At 35.6% G+C, this 13,416-nt stretch overlaps 1 long non-coding RNA gene across 1 annotated transcript in view; it reads right to left on the bottom strand.

Annotated features, from left to right (window-relative positions):
- Positions 1 to 283: 283 nt before the first annotated feature.
- The window catches only part of LOC139357913 (uncharacterized), a 51,938-nt gene continuing 38,805 nt past the window's right edge, over positions 284 to 13,416 (bottom strand). The window contains exon 3 of the long non-coding RNA XR_011611949.1: positions 284 to 684. This is a non-coding gene — a long non-coding RNA (uncharacterized lncRNA). The remainder of the gene's footprint in view (positions 685 to 13,416) is intronic.

Here is a 13,416-nt window from a genome sequence, read left to right as displayed (position 1 = left end):
TAACTTAATTTTTTTTTAATGTGGAAACCAATTATATTAGCAGTGCTTGTTAAACAATCTTCTTTCTCCAGTCTTCTACATTGCCACCTAATTTACACATTAAGATTTAGGCGTGCAAAATGTTTCTGGATTTGACTTTGTTACATGAGTTTGTATCTGTCATTTTCCTTCATTTTAATTTCTATCATTTAATGATACATCTTGATCTCAAAGTAGGACACACACACCTTGCTCTTATTCAAAATCACTTTATTATTGGCACTTTAATTATCTACATGTCACTTAGAACTAGTTTTTCAGTTTTCTTTGGTTGTAATAGTATTACATTTATAGAGAATTTAGAAATAATTGACATTTCTAAAATATAATCACCCTCCTCATGAATGTAGGGCATTGTTCTTTTATCTTAATCCTTTTTCAGTAGTATTAATTTTCTTCATAATTCCATTCAGGTTTCTGTTAGTTTCACATTTATTTTAACTCTGAGTCAAATTACATAATTTTAGATCTTTTAAAATATAATTTTATTTTCTAATTACATGCTTAATATGGGTAAATTCTCTTATTGGTTTAAATGTAGAAGAAATAATTATCATGCCTACAGATAGTAATATTAGACTTTCTATTTTTCTAATCTTCGTATATTTCATTCATTTTTCTTGCTTCAGTTCACTTAAGGAACACCTAGGAAAGTACAAGTTAAAAAGAACATTAATATTGGCAATTATTATCTTATTCCTGATTCTTAACATAAAGTCTTTAAGATTTTACCATAAAGATAAAAATTGCTGGTTCATTTTGTATTTCATCAGGCTGAGTATATTTTCTTCTAATTAAATTTTTAAAGATGTATACATATATATGTAACTATGTTAAATAAATGATACCCATTTTTCTGCATTTTACGATAATACGCTTCTTTTCTACTGTGTGCAAATAAGTTAAAAATATATGGATATATACATATACATGTACAGTCATAGGCCCTCATGGTTTTGATTTGATGATTATAAATTTAGGATTTTCTGTGTGTGTGTGTATGTGTGTGTGTATATATATATATATATATACACAACTTTTTTTTTTTTTTTTTTGAGATGCAGTCTCACTTTGTTGCCCAAGCTGGAGTGTAGACGTGTGATCTCTGCTCACTGCAACCTCTTTCTCCCAGGTTCACGTGAGTCTCGTGCCTCAGCCTCCCGAGTAGCTGGGATTACAGGCACACCCCACCATGCCCAGCTAAGTTTTGTATTTTTAGTAGAGATAGGCATTTCACCATGTTGGCCAGGAAACTCCTGACCTCAAGTTGATCCTCCTGCCCCAGCCTCCCAAAGTGTTGGGATTACAGGTGTCAGCCACTGCGCCCAGCAGCTACATGTATATTTATAAGTAATATTGTTAACTAATTTTTTGTATATTGTGATGGCTAATTTTATTTGTAAACTTGACTGGGCCACTGGTTGCCCACATAGTTGGTCAAATATTTTCCTGAGTATTTCCATGAGAGTGTCAGGGTGTTTTGGATGTGATTAACATTTAAATCTGTAGACTTAGTAATGCAGACTGCTCTCCCTATGTGGATAAAGGCCTGAATAGAACTAAAAGCTGAACCTCTTCTGACTAAGAGAGAATTCCTCCTGCCTGACTGCTTTCAAACTGGGACATTGGCTTTTTCTTACCTTCAAACTTGAACTGAAACATCAGTTCAACCTGGGTCTTGAGTTTTTGGCCCTCAGGACAGGAACTAAAGTGTCTATTCTCCTTGTCCTCAAGCTTTTCAGCTCAACTAGAATTTGCACCATTGGCTTTCCTGGGGATCCAGCTTGTTGACTCACCCTGCAGACATTGGGATTTTCCAGTATTCATAATCATGACAGTGAATTCCTTTTAATACATTTCTTTCCATATATACATCCTGTTGGTTTTGTTTATTTAAAAAACCCTGGCTAGTAAATCTACTGTCCTTATCTAATTTGGGTGTAAGGTTATTCTAGTCTTATAAAACTAGTTGAAAAGAATTTTTACTCTCTTTTCACTCAGTGGAATAGTTTGCATAATATAGGAATTATTTCTTCCTAAAATTTGTGTGACACTGTCAACAGAGCAGCTTAGGCCTTGTGTATTCTTTCAAAACCTTTTCACTTTCTTTAGATGCCAATATGGTTAGAAATGGACATTCTGGAAAACACTCTCGCCTTAATTACTGAACACTGCTCAGTATCTATGTTTTCAAAGATTTTTTTTTTTAAATAATATCCTCTTATGTTGCCTAACTCTTCTCTTTTTCTAATGAAATATGACCTTTTTAATAATGATAATTAGGGTTTTTCTCATTTTTCCTGGTCAATCTTCCAGAGGCTTATCTATGTACTTTTTTCTCTTAAATAATATACTTACAGTCATTTTCTCCTCTTTACTGTATGTTTTATATTTAGTTAATATTTACCACTATATTTAATTCTATTTCTTCTTGCAGTTATTACAATGTTTCTTCCTTATTCTAACTTCCTAATTTAGATGATTATCCCAATAAGCATTTAAGATAAAATTACCTCGAAGTACTACTTTAGCTGTACCCACGTGTTATGTTATATAGAATTTTCATGTTTTTCTTTTGATTAAATTTATAAATGTTTTAGTGATATGGTTTGGCTGTGTCCCCACAACCCCCAAGTCTCACCTGGAATTGTAATAATCCCCACATGTTAAGGGTAGGGCCAGATGGAGATAATTGAATCACTGGGCTGGTTTCCCCGATACTGTTCTCGAGGTAGTAAATGAATCTTAGGAGATGTGATGGTTTTATAAATGGGAGTTCCCCTGCACAAGCTTTCTGGTCTGTCACTATTTAAAACGTTCCTTTACTCTTTGTCTTTTGCCATGATCATGAGGTCTCTCCAGCCATGTGGAACTGTGAGTCCATTAAACCTATTTCCTTTATAAATTACCCAGTCTTGGGTATGACTTTATTAGCAGTGTAAGAATAGACTAATACATTTAGTAAAATAGTTATTATTGAATCCAAGACCTATTTAGAAGGAACTTTAATAATTCTCAAATATAAAAGCTTATGTAAAATATCTTTGGTTTCTGAGCATTTAAAGGAGTTATAGAGAGTATGAGCTTATGACATATGGTCCTTCAAATTTATTGAGCATTAATAAAGTACCTCCCATTCCATTTTAAGAAAAATGTCTCATGTATGAGTTAGAAAAAATTTTAACCTTATAATTTGCAAGTTCTGTGTTCTAGAATGTCTGTTCATAACTTCTGTATATCCTCATTATTTTTTGTATTTAATGTTTTTCTTTCTTTCTTAGAAAACTCTTCTCCATTGTGTTGATAAATTCAATAACATGTTCTTGAAATTTCTCCTATTAGGTATATTTTTGTTTTATATCTTTTGAAGCTATATTATTAGGCATAAAAGAGTTTAGAGAGTTTTTATGGCAAATTGTTTATTACTATGCATCAATCACTGTTTTCGTTAACACATCTTTTATTGTTATAAAGTCTATTACTTTGCTATTAATATACCACATTAATGTGGGGGTGGGTAATATATACATCGTATTCCTTTGGCTATAGTCTTATTTTCAAACCTCGTATACTTTATATTTTATGTTTAGCTATTTTAAAAAGCATAAAATATCAAAATTCAAATTCAGAGAATTCAGATATTAATTTTAAGAAATATAGATTACAACAAAAGTATATATTAATATATTTGCAGAAACAAAAGCAGAATTGTATAGTTCCCCTGGACATTTAAACTGATGTTTTCATCTTGAAAGTTTCTTCTTTTTATACAGTCTTTAACTTTCTGGTTATTTTCTTTAGATGCACAGAAGACAACCTGGTTTGTGTGTATGCCCTGAATTACAGTTCTTTCCTCCCAAATACAACATTTAATTTCAATGATTCATCTCTATATTTTATTTGAGTTTGATACTACCTCACTTCTACTAAATGTAGGCAACTTTGCCAAACATTGGATATGTAAACATTGGAATATACTCTCCACTTTTGAGGGCCTTTGGTCTAGTTGTCTAGGCCATTCATGCCTGTAAAAATATAAATAACAATAAAAGCACTGCTTTATTTACTATACACAAAGTGACAAATGAATGGTCCACATAGCTAACTGCTAAGAACGTTCATTATGAGCCTCTTCTTCAAGCAGACAGATACTTAATTTTTATGTCCCTCAGGGTTCATCGTTTGCAGTTTTCCTTTCTATTCAGCACAACTGTGGCAGCTGGAGTAATGTTTAATTTGAAAAAAACAGATCATCAATGTCATCCTGCCATCAGCTGGATCATCTGTTAGAAGTGCTTAAAAGTTGCAATTTTATGGATGTGTGGGTGTATTAAATTCCAAACAAGTTCAGGTCAAAACATTTCTCTAAGTAGGAAAACAAATTAAAATTCCATCGCCTAGAAAACTTAAAAATACAAGAATCTGAAGCAATTGTTATTTTTTAAATTAACATTCACTTTGACATTTTCAATAGAATTGGGTTGCTTTCCTCTGATATGTATTAGTAAGTATAAATAAAAAAAATGGATATTAATTAGTCAATGGATAGCAAGAGCAAAGTCTAATCCTTTCTAATTTGCAATCCACAGAACAGTTTCTGAAATAACAAACATGCTATTTAGTATGAAATAAATTATAGCCCCTACTCTAAAAGGTAACTTACTACAAAAATAATTAACTTTTCATAATCTACTAAATTATTTGAATTTCTGTCCAGATAGAGATGTATAGGGATGCATTCTATAAATCTTTGTTTTTACCTTACCACAGAATTGCTTGTTTTTCTTCCAAGTTATCAGCATTCTGGCAATTGTCTCTCACTGTCTCATCCTGCTTATTTTTAATTTTCTCTAATGTCTTTGAAAAATCGGCCTTTAGTTTAGACATAACAATTTTCTTCTGCTTTTCCTCATGCAATTTATTAATGCTCAGCCATAGGCTTTGAACAGTTAATTTAGTGTATGGAATTGGTTTATTTTTGTTTCATTTCTCAATTCACCCCTTTCTGTCACTTAGGTCCAAACAAAGGGCAACTGATCTGTCATTCTGTGATTCTGGAAAATTCTCTTCCTCTCATTCCAGTGTCCACTGATATTTATCACATGCAAAACACTGAGGGGAGGTTTAAGTACATCTGCTTGTGGCCTCCCATTACTTTTACATTTGAACTGTTCCCTGATTCACTCAGTTTTGAATTTGTTGAAAGAAAAAGTAATCCCATGTTCCTGTTTCTCTAAGAAAAGATATATCAATTCGAAGAAACATATTGATTTGACGAGCTTTAGAAAAAGTTGTTTTATTTGTAACCCCTCTTCTTTTTATGACTCCACAGTGATTCCGTATCTGCTATTGACAGGGTGGCCATATGGTGAAAGACCTACAGTTCCACAGCCCTGATGTGGTCTTCTTTCTTTGTTCAGAGAAAGTTTAAAACATTTGCAGAACAGCAAAGCTCTGATTCAAACTGGCAACTGACTACCAATCCCAGCATGGAATACAATTGCCTGTCTAAATTTCACATATCATAGGATTGAATTCAGGAAAGGGGTATATCTATGATCTAACTGCTGCTAGAATCTGAAGTGAGCATAGAAACTGAAATAAGACTAAAGATGATTACATACCAAACAAACAAAAAGGCAAAAGCAAAAGTAGTTTTGAATATGTGCCATTATATGGAAATGGGGATGAGAATTCTTTGTAATAAAAAGTTTTGTGTAATGAAACATAAGTACTATAATATTATCCTGGAAAATATTAAAATTTTAAAAGTACTTTTCTAAAAAATATTGAAACATTTCTCTGATTCTGAACGGAATATACACTCTTTTTTCTCATTAGACTTCCTATTGTCTCATAAATGTAAAGTGAATGTTTTGTTTTCTAAATCTTCAATTTATACACTTAGTAAAATGGTCTGAATTAACACAACACACACAGACATACACACACACAAGATTTTTTATATCCTTGGATAAATCTTACATTCTTGTTCTGTGTTTCTTACTGAATTGTCTCCCTAATATTTGGACAGAAAGCAAATAAAATCTACTGTTAGGTTAAAGACCATATCCACTGAAATATGTTTTATTCAAATATTTTTTGCAGTGTTAATGGGCAGGTATGATGTGTACATGAGTAATTGGTGGAAGGGGGCCTCAGTATTTTCTTTCTTTTTTTTTTTTTTTTGAGATGGAGTTTCACTCTTGTTGCACAGGCTGGAGTGCAATGGTGCGTTCTTGGCTCACTGCAACCTCCACCTCCCAGGTTCAAGTGATTCTCCTGCCTCAGACTCCTGGGGCAGTAGTAGCTGGGATTACAGGCATGTGCCACCATGCCCGGCTAATTTTGTATTTTTAGTAGAGACAGGGTTTCTCCATGTTGGTTAGGCTGGTTTCAAACTCCCGACCTCAGGTGATCTGCCCACCTCGGCCTCCCAAAGTGCTGGGATTACAAGCATGAGCCACCGCACCTAGCCAGGGCCTCAGTATTTTAAACGGCTTTGACAGGTACACATGTATACCCCCACATATGCACATTAAATGCCAACACTTGATCAAAGAAACATTGCAATCTGAATTCTGAAAACAGGAAGTCCAGGGGCATATGATTAACTGGATAAAATTAAGAAAGAAAGAAAAAGAGATATAGCATAAGCTTGATTATAAAAATTCGAGGATACCAGAATGATTTTTAAATTAGGCCAAATAAATCACAAATTTTATACAGTAAAAAGCAAAATTAAGATGTTTGCTACTCCCAAGAGGTTAAAGAGCCTAGAAAGAAAAATATCCACAAAAAGAGTTTAGAAAAAATTATGGATAAAAAGTTACAATGAGTTTTAATTTGAAACATTTTTTGTTTCAATTGTGGTCTACCAGAGAGTTTATAAAACATGAGTTACTTTATAGTGTTAGATATCTATACCAGGAATTATATGGTATTTATTGAATGAGTTTATTTCTACAGGCTCAGAATTACATATGAACATCAAATATCTTTGATAATTCAGAAATTACCAATTAACTAATTTGATTATTAATTTAATTAATACAATAATTGGTTGAATATTCTGAAAATACTTATGTATATTTGATTGAGATGGGGGCAGACTTCAGATCATGGAAGACATGTAGTGGTGAGAGGGTTGATGCCGGGGTCAGCCTACCTGTTTGGAACCCTGGCTGTATGACTTAGTTGCTGTGATTGATGTTGAGTTTAAATACTTCTTAATCTCTAAACTTAATTTCCTCATCTATAAATTTGAGGATAAGATTACTCCTCTTACATTTATCGTTTAGCATAATAATAATCTACAGCTATTTTGTGCTCACTAATATTAGCACACAATAAAAGTTGGCTCTTTTAGTGAAGCTACTTATACCCCATCTCCTTATTTTCTCTGTTGGTTAAATATCAACTCAAAGGGGAGAAAATCTTGCTGTTTTCTCTAATTAGTTAGAGTCTAGTGAATAAAAATAACACACAAATTCCTTCTTCTGACAGTGTTGTGTTAACCTTTCTTCACCTACCTTCTACACTAAGTATGTACATACAGTATTAAATAAATGTATTCTGTTCTAAATCACTATGCATATATAATTATTATGACAAAAGTTTGGGAAGAGTTGTGACCTAATATTCTAAAACGAAGTTGGATAGGTAAATTGTCTCAATTCTTCTATACACAATTTTCTTGCTGCCAGAATTCACAGGGCTCTTGAAAGATAAACCAGAATTTTAATGGAAATCAGCTGGTATAGTCAAGATAGTTGGATTGGACCTCACTCTCAGTTGCTGTTGCTACTTTGAATGTTCTCCTGTTTTGACTCACTTCGATGTGTTCTTTCCAGCTTTTAATTTTAACTCTGCAGTCTATTCTCAAATTGTGTTCCTCATCTGGTACTTTCTAATGGCTTCCCAGACCACTTAAGACAAGGCTGGCCAGGCACGGTGGCTCACGCCTGTAATCCCAGAACTTTGGGAGGCCAAGGCTGGTGGATCACGAGGTCAGGAGATCGAGACCATCCTGGCTAACACGGTGAAACCCCGTCTCTACTAAAAATACAAAAAATTAGCTGGGTGTGGTGGTGGGCACCTGTAGTCCCAGCTACTCAGGAGGCTGAGGCAGGAGAGTGGTATGAACCCTGGAGGCGGAGCTTGCAGTGACCCAAGATTGTGCCACTGCACTCCAGCCTGGGCAACAGAGCAATACTCGTCTCAACAACAACAAAGATAAAGGCCTACAGGGAAGGCTCTTCATGACCTCCTTCCACCCACTCCTCCGTTACCTTTCAGAGCCTGTCTCCTGCCATTCTCCCTCTTGCTCCACTTATCCACACTCATGTCCTTGGTGAGCCCTTGATGTATTCCCAACACAGAGATTTTGAATTCGTTGCTCCATTAACTATGTTGTTTTTGACCCAGATCTAGAATACTGGGTTCATTCTAGTAGCAGAGATCATTTTGTTGTATCATATCAAGTGTGGTGAAGAGGACAATGCTCCGCCTCCAAAGTAGTCCACATTCGAAGCCCCAGAGCATGTCAGAACATGTGTTTATGTTGCCTTACATAACAAGTGACTTTGCAGAGTGATTAAAGATCTGGAGATGGGGAGAGTATCTCGAATCATCCAGGAGTGCCTGATATAATCACAAGTATCCTAGTAAGAGAAAGGCAAGAGGCTCACAGTTGGAGAAAAGGCAATGCAATGATGAAAGCAGAGGGAGAAGAGACAAGGTCAAGTGGAGCCATAATCCAAGGAATGAGGACAGCTCTAGAAGTTGGTAAAGGCAATACAATAAGTTGTCCCTCAGAGCCTCTGGAAAAAGCACAGCTGCCAACACCCATTTTAGAATGTCTGATCTTCAGAGCTGTACTACGATGCATTTGTCTTCCCTTGAGCCTCTAAGTTTGTGGTAATTTGTTAAAGCAGCCAGAGGAAACTAATACATCAAGTTTTCCTTGATGGCCCCTTTGTGTAGGATTGAGTCATGTGATTAGTTCTGATTACTAGCCTGTGAGCAGAAGGAATATGTAGGGCTTTGAGACTGAAGCATGTATAATAAAAACTGATGTGTGACTCTCTAGTCTCTCTCCCACAGTACAGAGACATCCAGAGTCATATGTTACTGTGCAGTCCAAATAAGATGGAGCTGCCACATGCGTTGGTGCCTCACTGATTATGGGGAGCAGAGCACCTCACCAACGCTTGCTGAACATGCAACAAATGCAAGAAATCATCTTTGGTTGCATTATCTCACTGATATTGCAGAGTTAATTTGTTACTAGAGCATAGACTATCACTGTGAATTATATGCTTTTCCTTAAGTTCTTTGGCCAAGTGTCACCTTAGAAAGAACTTCCCTGACCACATTTAATTTTTTTAAAAAGAAATCTAAAAGCAACATCTTTCTCTGGTAGTAAATTTCCCTCTGCCTTGGTTTATTTTATTGTTGTTGTTGTTGTTTTCCAATGGCGATCTTCACCAAATGGTGCTCTACATTTTATACTTATTTATTTTTTATCATCAGTCTCTCCAACAAGAAAGCTCCAGCAGAGCCAAGATTTTTATCTGCTTATCACTGCTTTTTTCCCAGCACCAGAATAATGCCTAACATGTGATAAGAGCTCAGTAAATGATCACAGAAAGAATAAATGGGCTTGTGAGGTGACTATCCATTCATTTTTGACCATTTTGTTGATGATTAGAGTTGTTTTAACTCATTTCCTGACTTTGACTTCTGCCCCAGGCTGAATAAGCCCACTGCTTTATTTCTGAGCCATTTCTTCAATTCTTCTGATCTACAAATTTCACTTTGCCAAGTGTGGTAAGAGCTCTTCCAATTCTTTTGTCTCCTCTGCACTTTGATAGAAACAAAAACATGAAGTACAGAACAAGGAATGAGAATATTTGGACCAAAAACAAACCACATGCTAAAACTTGGGGTACAGAAATAAATGTAGCCAATCTTGAAGGAGCTCTTAATCATGAGAGGGATGGTATGCAATCAGGACAAAGTTACAACCAGTGACTACAAACATTCATTATCTGTTACCAAAATACTGAGTGTAAGGCCCAGAATCTAAACATAATTTTCTGGATGATGCTACGTTTAAATTGGGTAATTTGTCATTTATTCAGAAAATTTATTTATTGACTACTCACTACTTAGCAGTCACTCTAATAAGTACTGGAAATATAATAGGAAGCCCAATACATACGATGATTGCCCTCATACAGCCTAGTGACCTATGGGATTAGTAGAGACTTGGGAAGAAAGAAGAGTGACATTATTTTCAGCAAAAATAGCAAGAGAAATTGCATGTTGGCGATAATAAATTGCAGATGATCTGAAATGTCTAAGTTACAGGTACATGTGGGAGAAGGAGCAGCACATAGAGAAAACCAGTAGAGGCCTTGTAGTAACAATATGTCAAAGGCTATAGAAGTTTTTCATGAAGAAAATTTGAGGTCACTAAAATGATTTAGAAGAATAGCATAATCATGTATACAATTTAGAAAAATTGTTCTGTAAAAAATGCAGTAGATAGATGGGAAGAGAACAAAACTATGAGTAGGTATCCTATTAGAATTTCATTATAACAATCCTGGTCAGGTGTGGTAGCTCATGCCTGTAATCCCAGCACTTAGGGAGGCCGAGGCAGGCAGATCATCTGAGGTCAGGAGTTCAAGACCATCCTGGCCAATATGATGAAACCCCGTCTCTACTAAAACACAAAAATTAGCTGGGTGTGGTGGCACATGTCTATAGTTCCAGCTACTTGGGAGGCTGAGGCAGAAGAATCTCTTGAACCCGGGAGGCAGACGTTGCAGTGAACAGAGATAGCGCCATTGCACTCCAGCCTGGCAACAGAGCAAGACTCCGTCTCAAAAAGTAAATAAATAAATACAAAAATGATGTGGGCGTGGTAGTGGGTGCCTGTAATCCCAGCTACTCAGGAGGCTGAGGCAGGAGAATCGCTTGAACCTGGGAGGCGGAGGTTGCAGTGAGCCAAGATCCAGTACTCCAGCCTGGGTGACAAGAGCAAAACTCTGTCTCAAAAAAAAAAAAACAAAAAAAAAAAAGAATTTTTGATGACAATCCTAAAAATAAATTATAAGTTTCTTTGAAGATAAGCATGGCTGTGAGTATAGAGATTAGCTGACTGATATAGTGAAAGTTAAGGTTTCAAACCTTAAAGGAAAAGATTGGTTTAGAAATAAAGTCAATCAAGATATTGGATGCAGACCTTTTATTGTCAGATATCCTGATTGAGACCAGGCAGGTGGTAACCTTAATTTAATTGGTATTTTCTATATACTCTGGTAATGATTTTCTCCCTCCTGGATCTCAAGCCATATGCTAAGTTTTAAGTGTTTCTTTTTTTTTGAAACCTTCTTAGATAATGCCTGTTAATTTCAGAAAGATATTTAGTTTATCACAAATGCAAATGTTTCAGCCTAAATTGAACTTAAGAAAAAAAAAAAAAACTGTGACAATCGTAATTTGAGGCAATGATGATGTCTGCTTTGACTTTATGTTTGGAACACAATTACTTCCAGTGATGGAGGAACTTAGAAAGTTCTTAATCCACTATCATTGATTTTGCTCAGTGACAATTTTTTGTTTCAATCTGTTGATCATAAAACGTTGGAACTATATCCTGACAAGTTTTCAAAAATATGAATCTGTAATGAAACACACAATAACCACACCCAATTTTAAAAGGGTCCTAAGAGAGAATGAAAAGTAATCCTCTGATAACATATAATGCTGAGAACTTTGGCTTAAACCAAAAACTGTGACCTAGAAGAAGCACAGAGTAGTTTAGTAAGTTGTATAAAGGCTCTATAATTCTTGTAACATCTTTTTGAAGCTCTACAAAGAGTTTTGCCTATATACCAGGATGAGTTATTCCGTGGTCCTTTTCATCTTACCCATCCATGCTTTTCTTGGTCTTAGATGAAAGAGAAGAAAATAAAAAAAGAACACAGGGAAAATTCCACCAAAGGAAAAACCAAATGGCTGTCTCTCTCTCTCACTGTCTCTGTCATGTATAGACAGGACCTCAGTCACTCCTCAGCCTGGTACTCTCCCAGTTAGGAGAAAGCCTCAATCTTATAAGACAACACCAACTATGAGGAAGAACCAACATTCAAAAGGGGTATTTGCAAAAGCAGAGCAAATATTCACAGAAACACTAAAACCTGTAAATGGATGCTGTTGATTCTTTTATTTATTTTTTCTTTTTTTTAAATTATACTTTAAGTTCTAGGGTACGTGTGCACAACGTGCAGGTTTGTTACATATGTATACATGTGCCATGTTTGTGTGCTGCACCCATCAACTCGTCAGCACCCATCAACTCGTCATTTACATCAGTTATAATTCCCAATGCCATCCCTCCTGTAATAGGCCCCAGTGTGTGATGTTCCCCTTCCCATGTCCAAGTGATCTCATTGTTCAATTCCCACCTATGAGTGAAAACATGCAGTGTTTGGTTTTCTGTTCTTACGAAAGTTTGCTGAGAATGATGGTTTCCAGCTGCATCCATGCCCCTGCAAAGGACACGAACTCATCCTTTTTTATGGCTGCATAGTATTCCATGGTGTATATGTGCCACATTTTCTTAATCCAGTCTGTCACTGATGGACATCCAACTCTTTGCTATTGTGAATAGTGCCACAATAAACATACTTGTGCATGTGTCTTTATAGCAGCATGATTTATAATCCTTTGGGTATATACCCAGTAATGCGATGGCTGAGTCATATGATATTTCTAGTTCTAGATCCTTGGGGAATCGCCATACTGTTTTCCACAGTGGTTGAACTAGTTTACAGTCCCACCAACAGTGTAAAAGTGTTTCTATTTCTCCACATCCTCTCCAGCACCTGTTGATTCCTGATTTTTTAATGACTGCCATTCTAACTGGTGTGAGATGGTATCCCACTGTGGTTTTGATGTGCATTTCTCTGATGGCCAGTGATTACGAGGATTTTTTCATGTGTCTGTTGGCTGTATGAAAATCTTCTTTTGAGAAATGTCTGTTCATATCCTTTGCCCACTTTTGGAAGGGGTTGTTTGTTTTCTTCTTGTAAATTTGTTTGAGTTCTTTGTAGGTTCTGGATATTATCCCTTTGTCAGAAGAGTAGATTGCAAAAATTTTCTCCCATTCTGTAGGTTGCCTGTTCACTCTGATGGTAGTTTCTTTTGCTGTACAGAAGCTCTTTAGTTTAATTAGCCCCATTTGTCAATTTTGGCTTTTGTTGCGATTGCTTTTGGTGTTTTAGACATGAAGTCCTTACCCATGCCTATGTCCTGAATGGTATTACCTAGGTTTTCTTCTAGGGTTTTTATGGTATTAGGTCT

Source organism: Macaca nemestrina, chromosome 13 (assembly GCF_043159975.1).
Source record: "Macaca nemestrina isolate mMacNem1 chromosome 13, mMacNem.hap1, whole genome shotgun sequence".
NCBI classification, from domain to species: Eukaryota; Metazoa; Chordata; class Mammalia; order Primates; family Cercopithecidae; genus Macaca; species Macaca nemestrina.
Note: the sequence above shows the minus strand (reverse complement) of the source record. Positions and strands in the feature narration are given on the sequence as shown.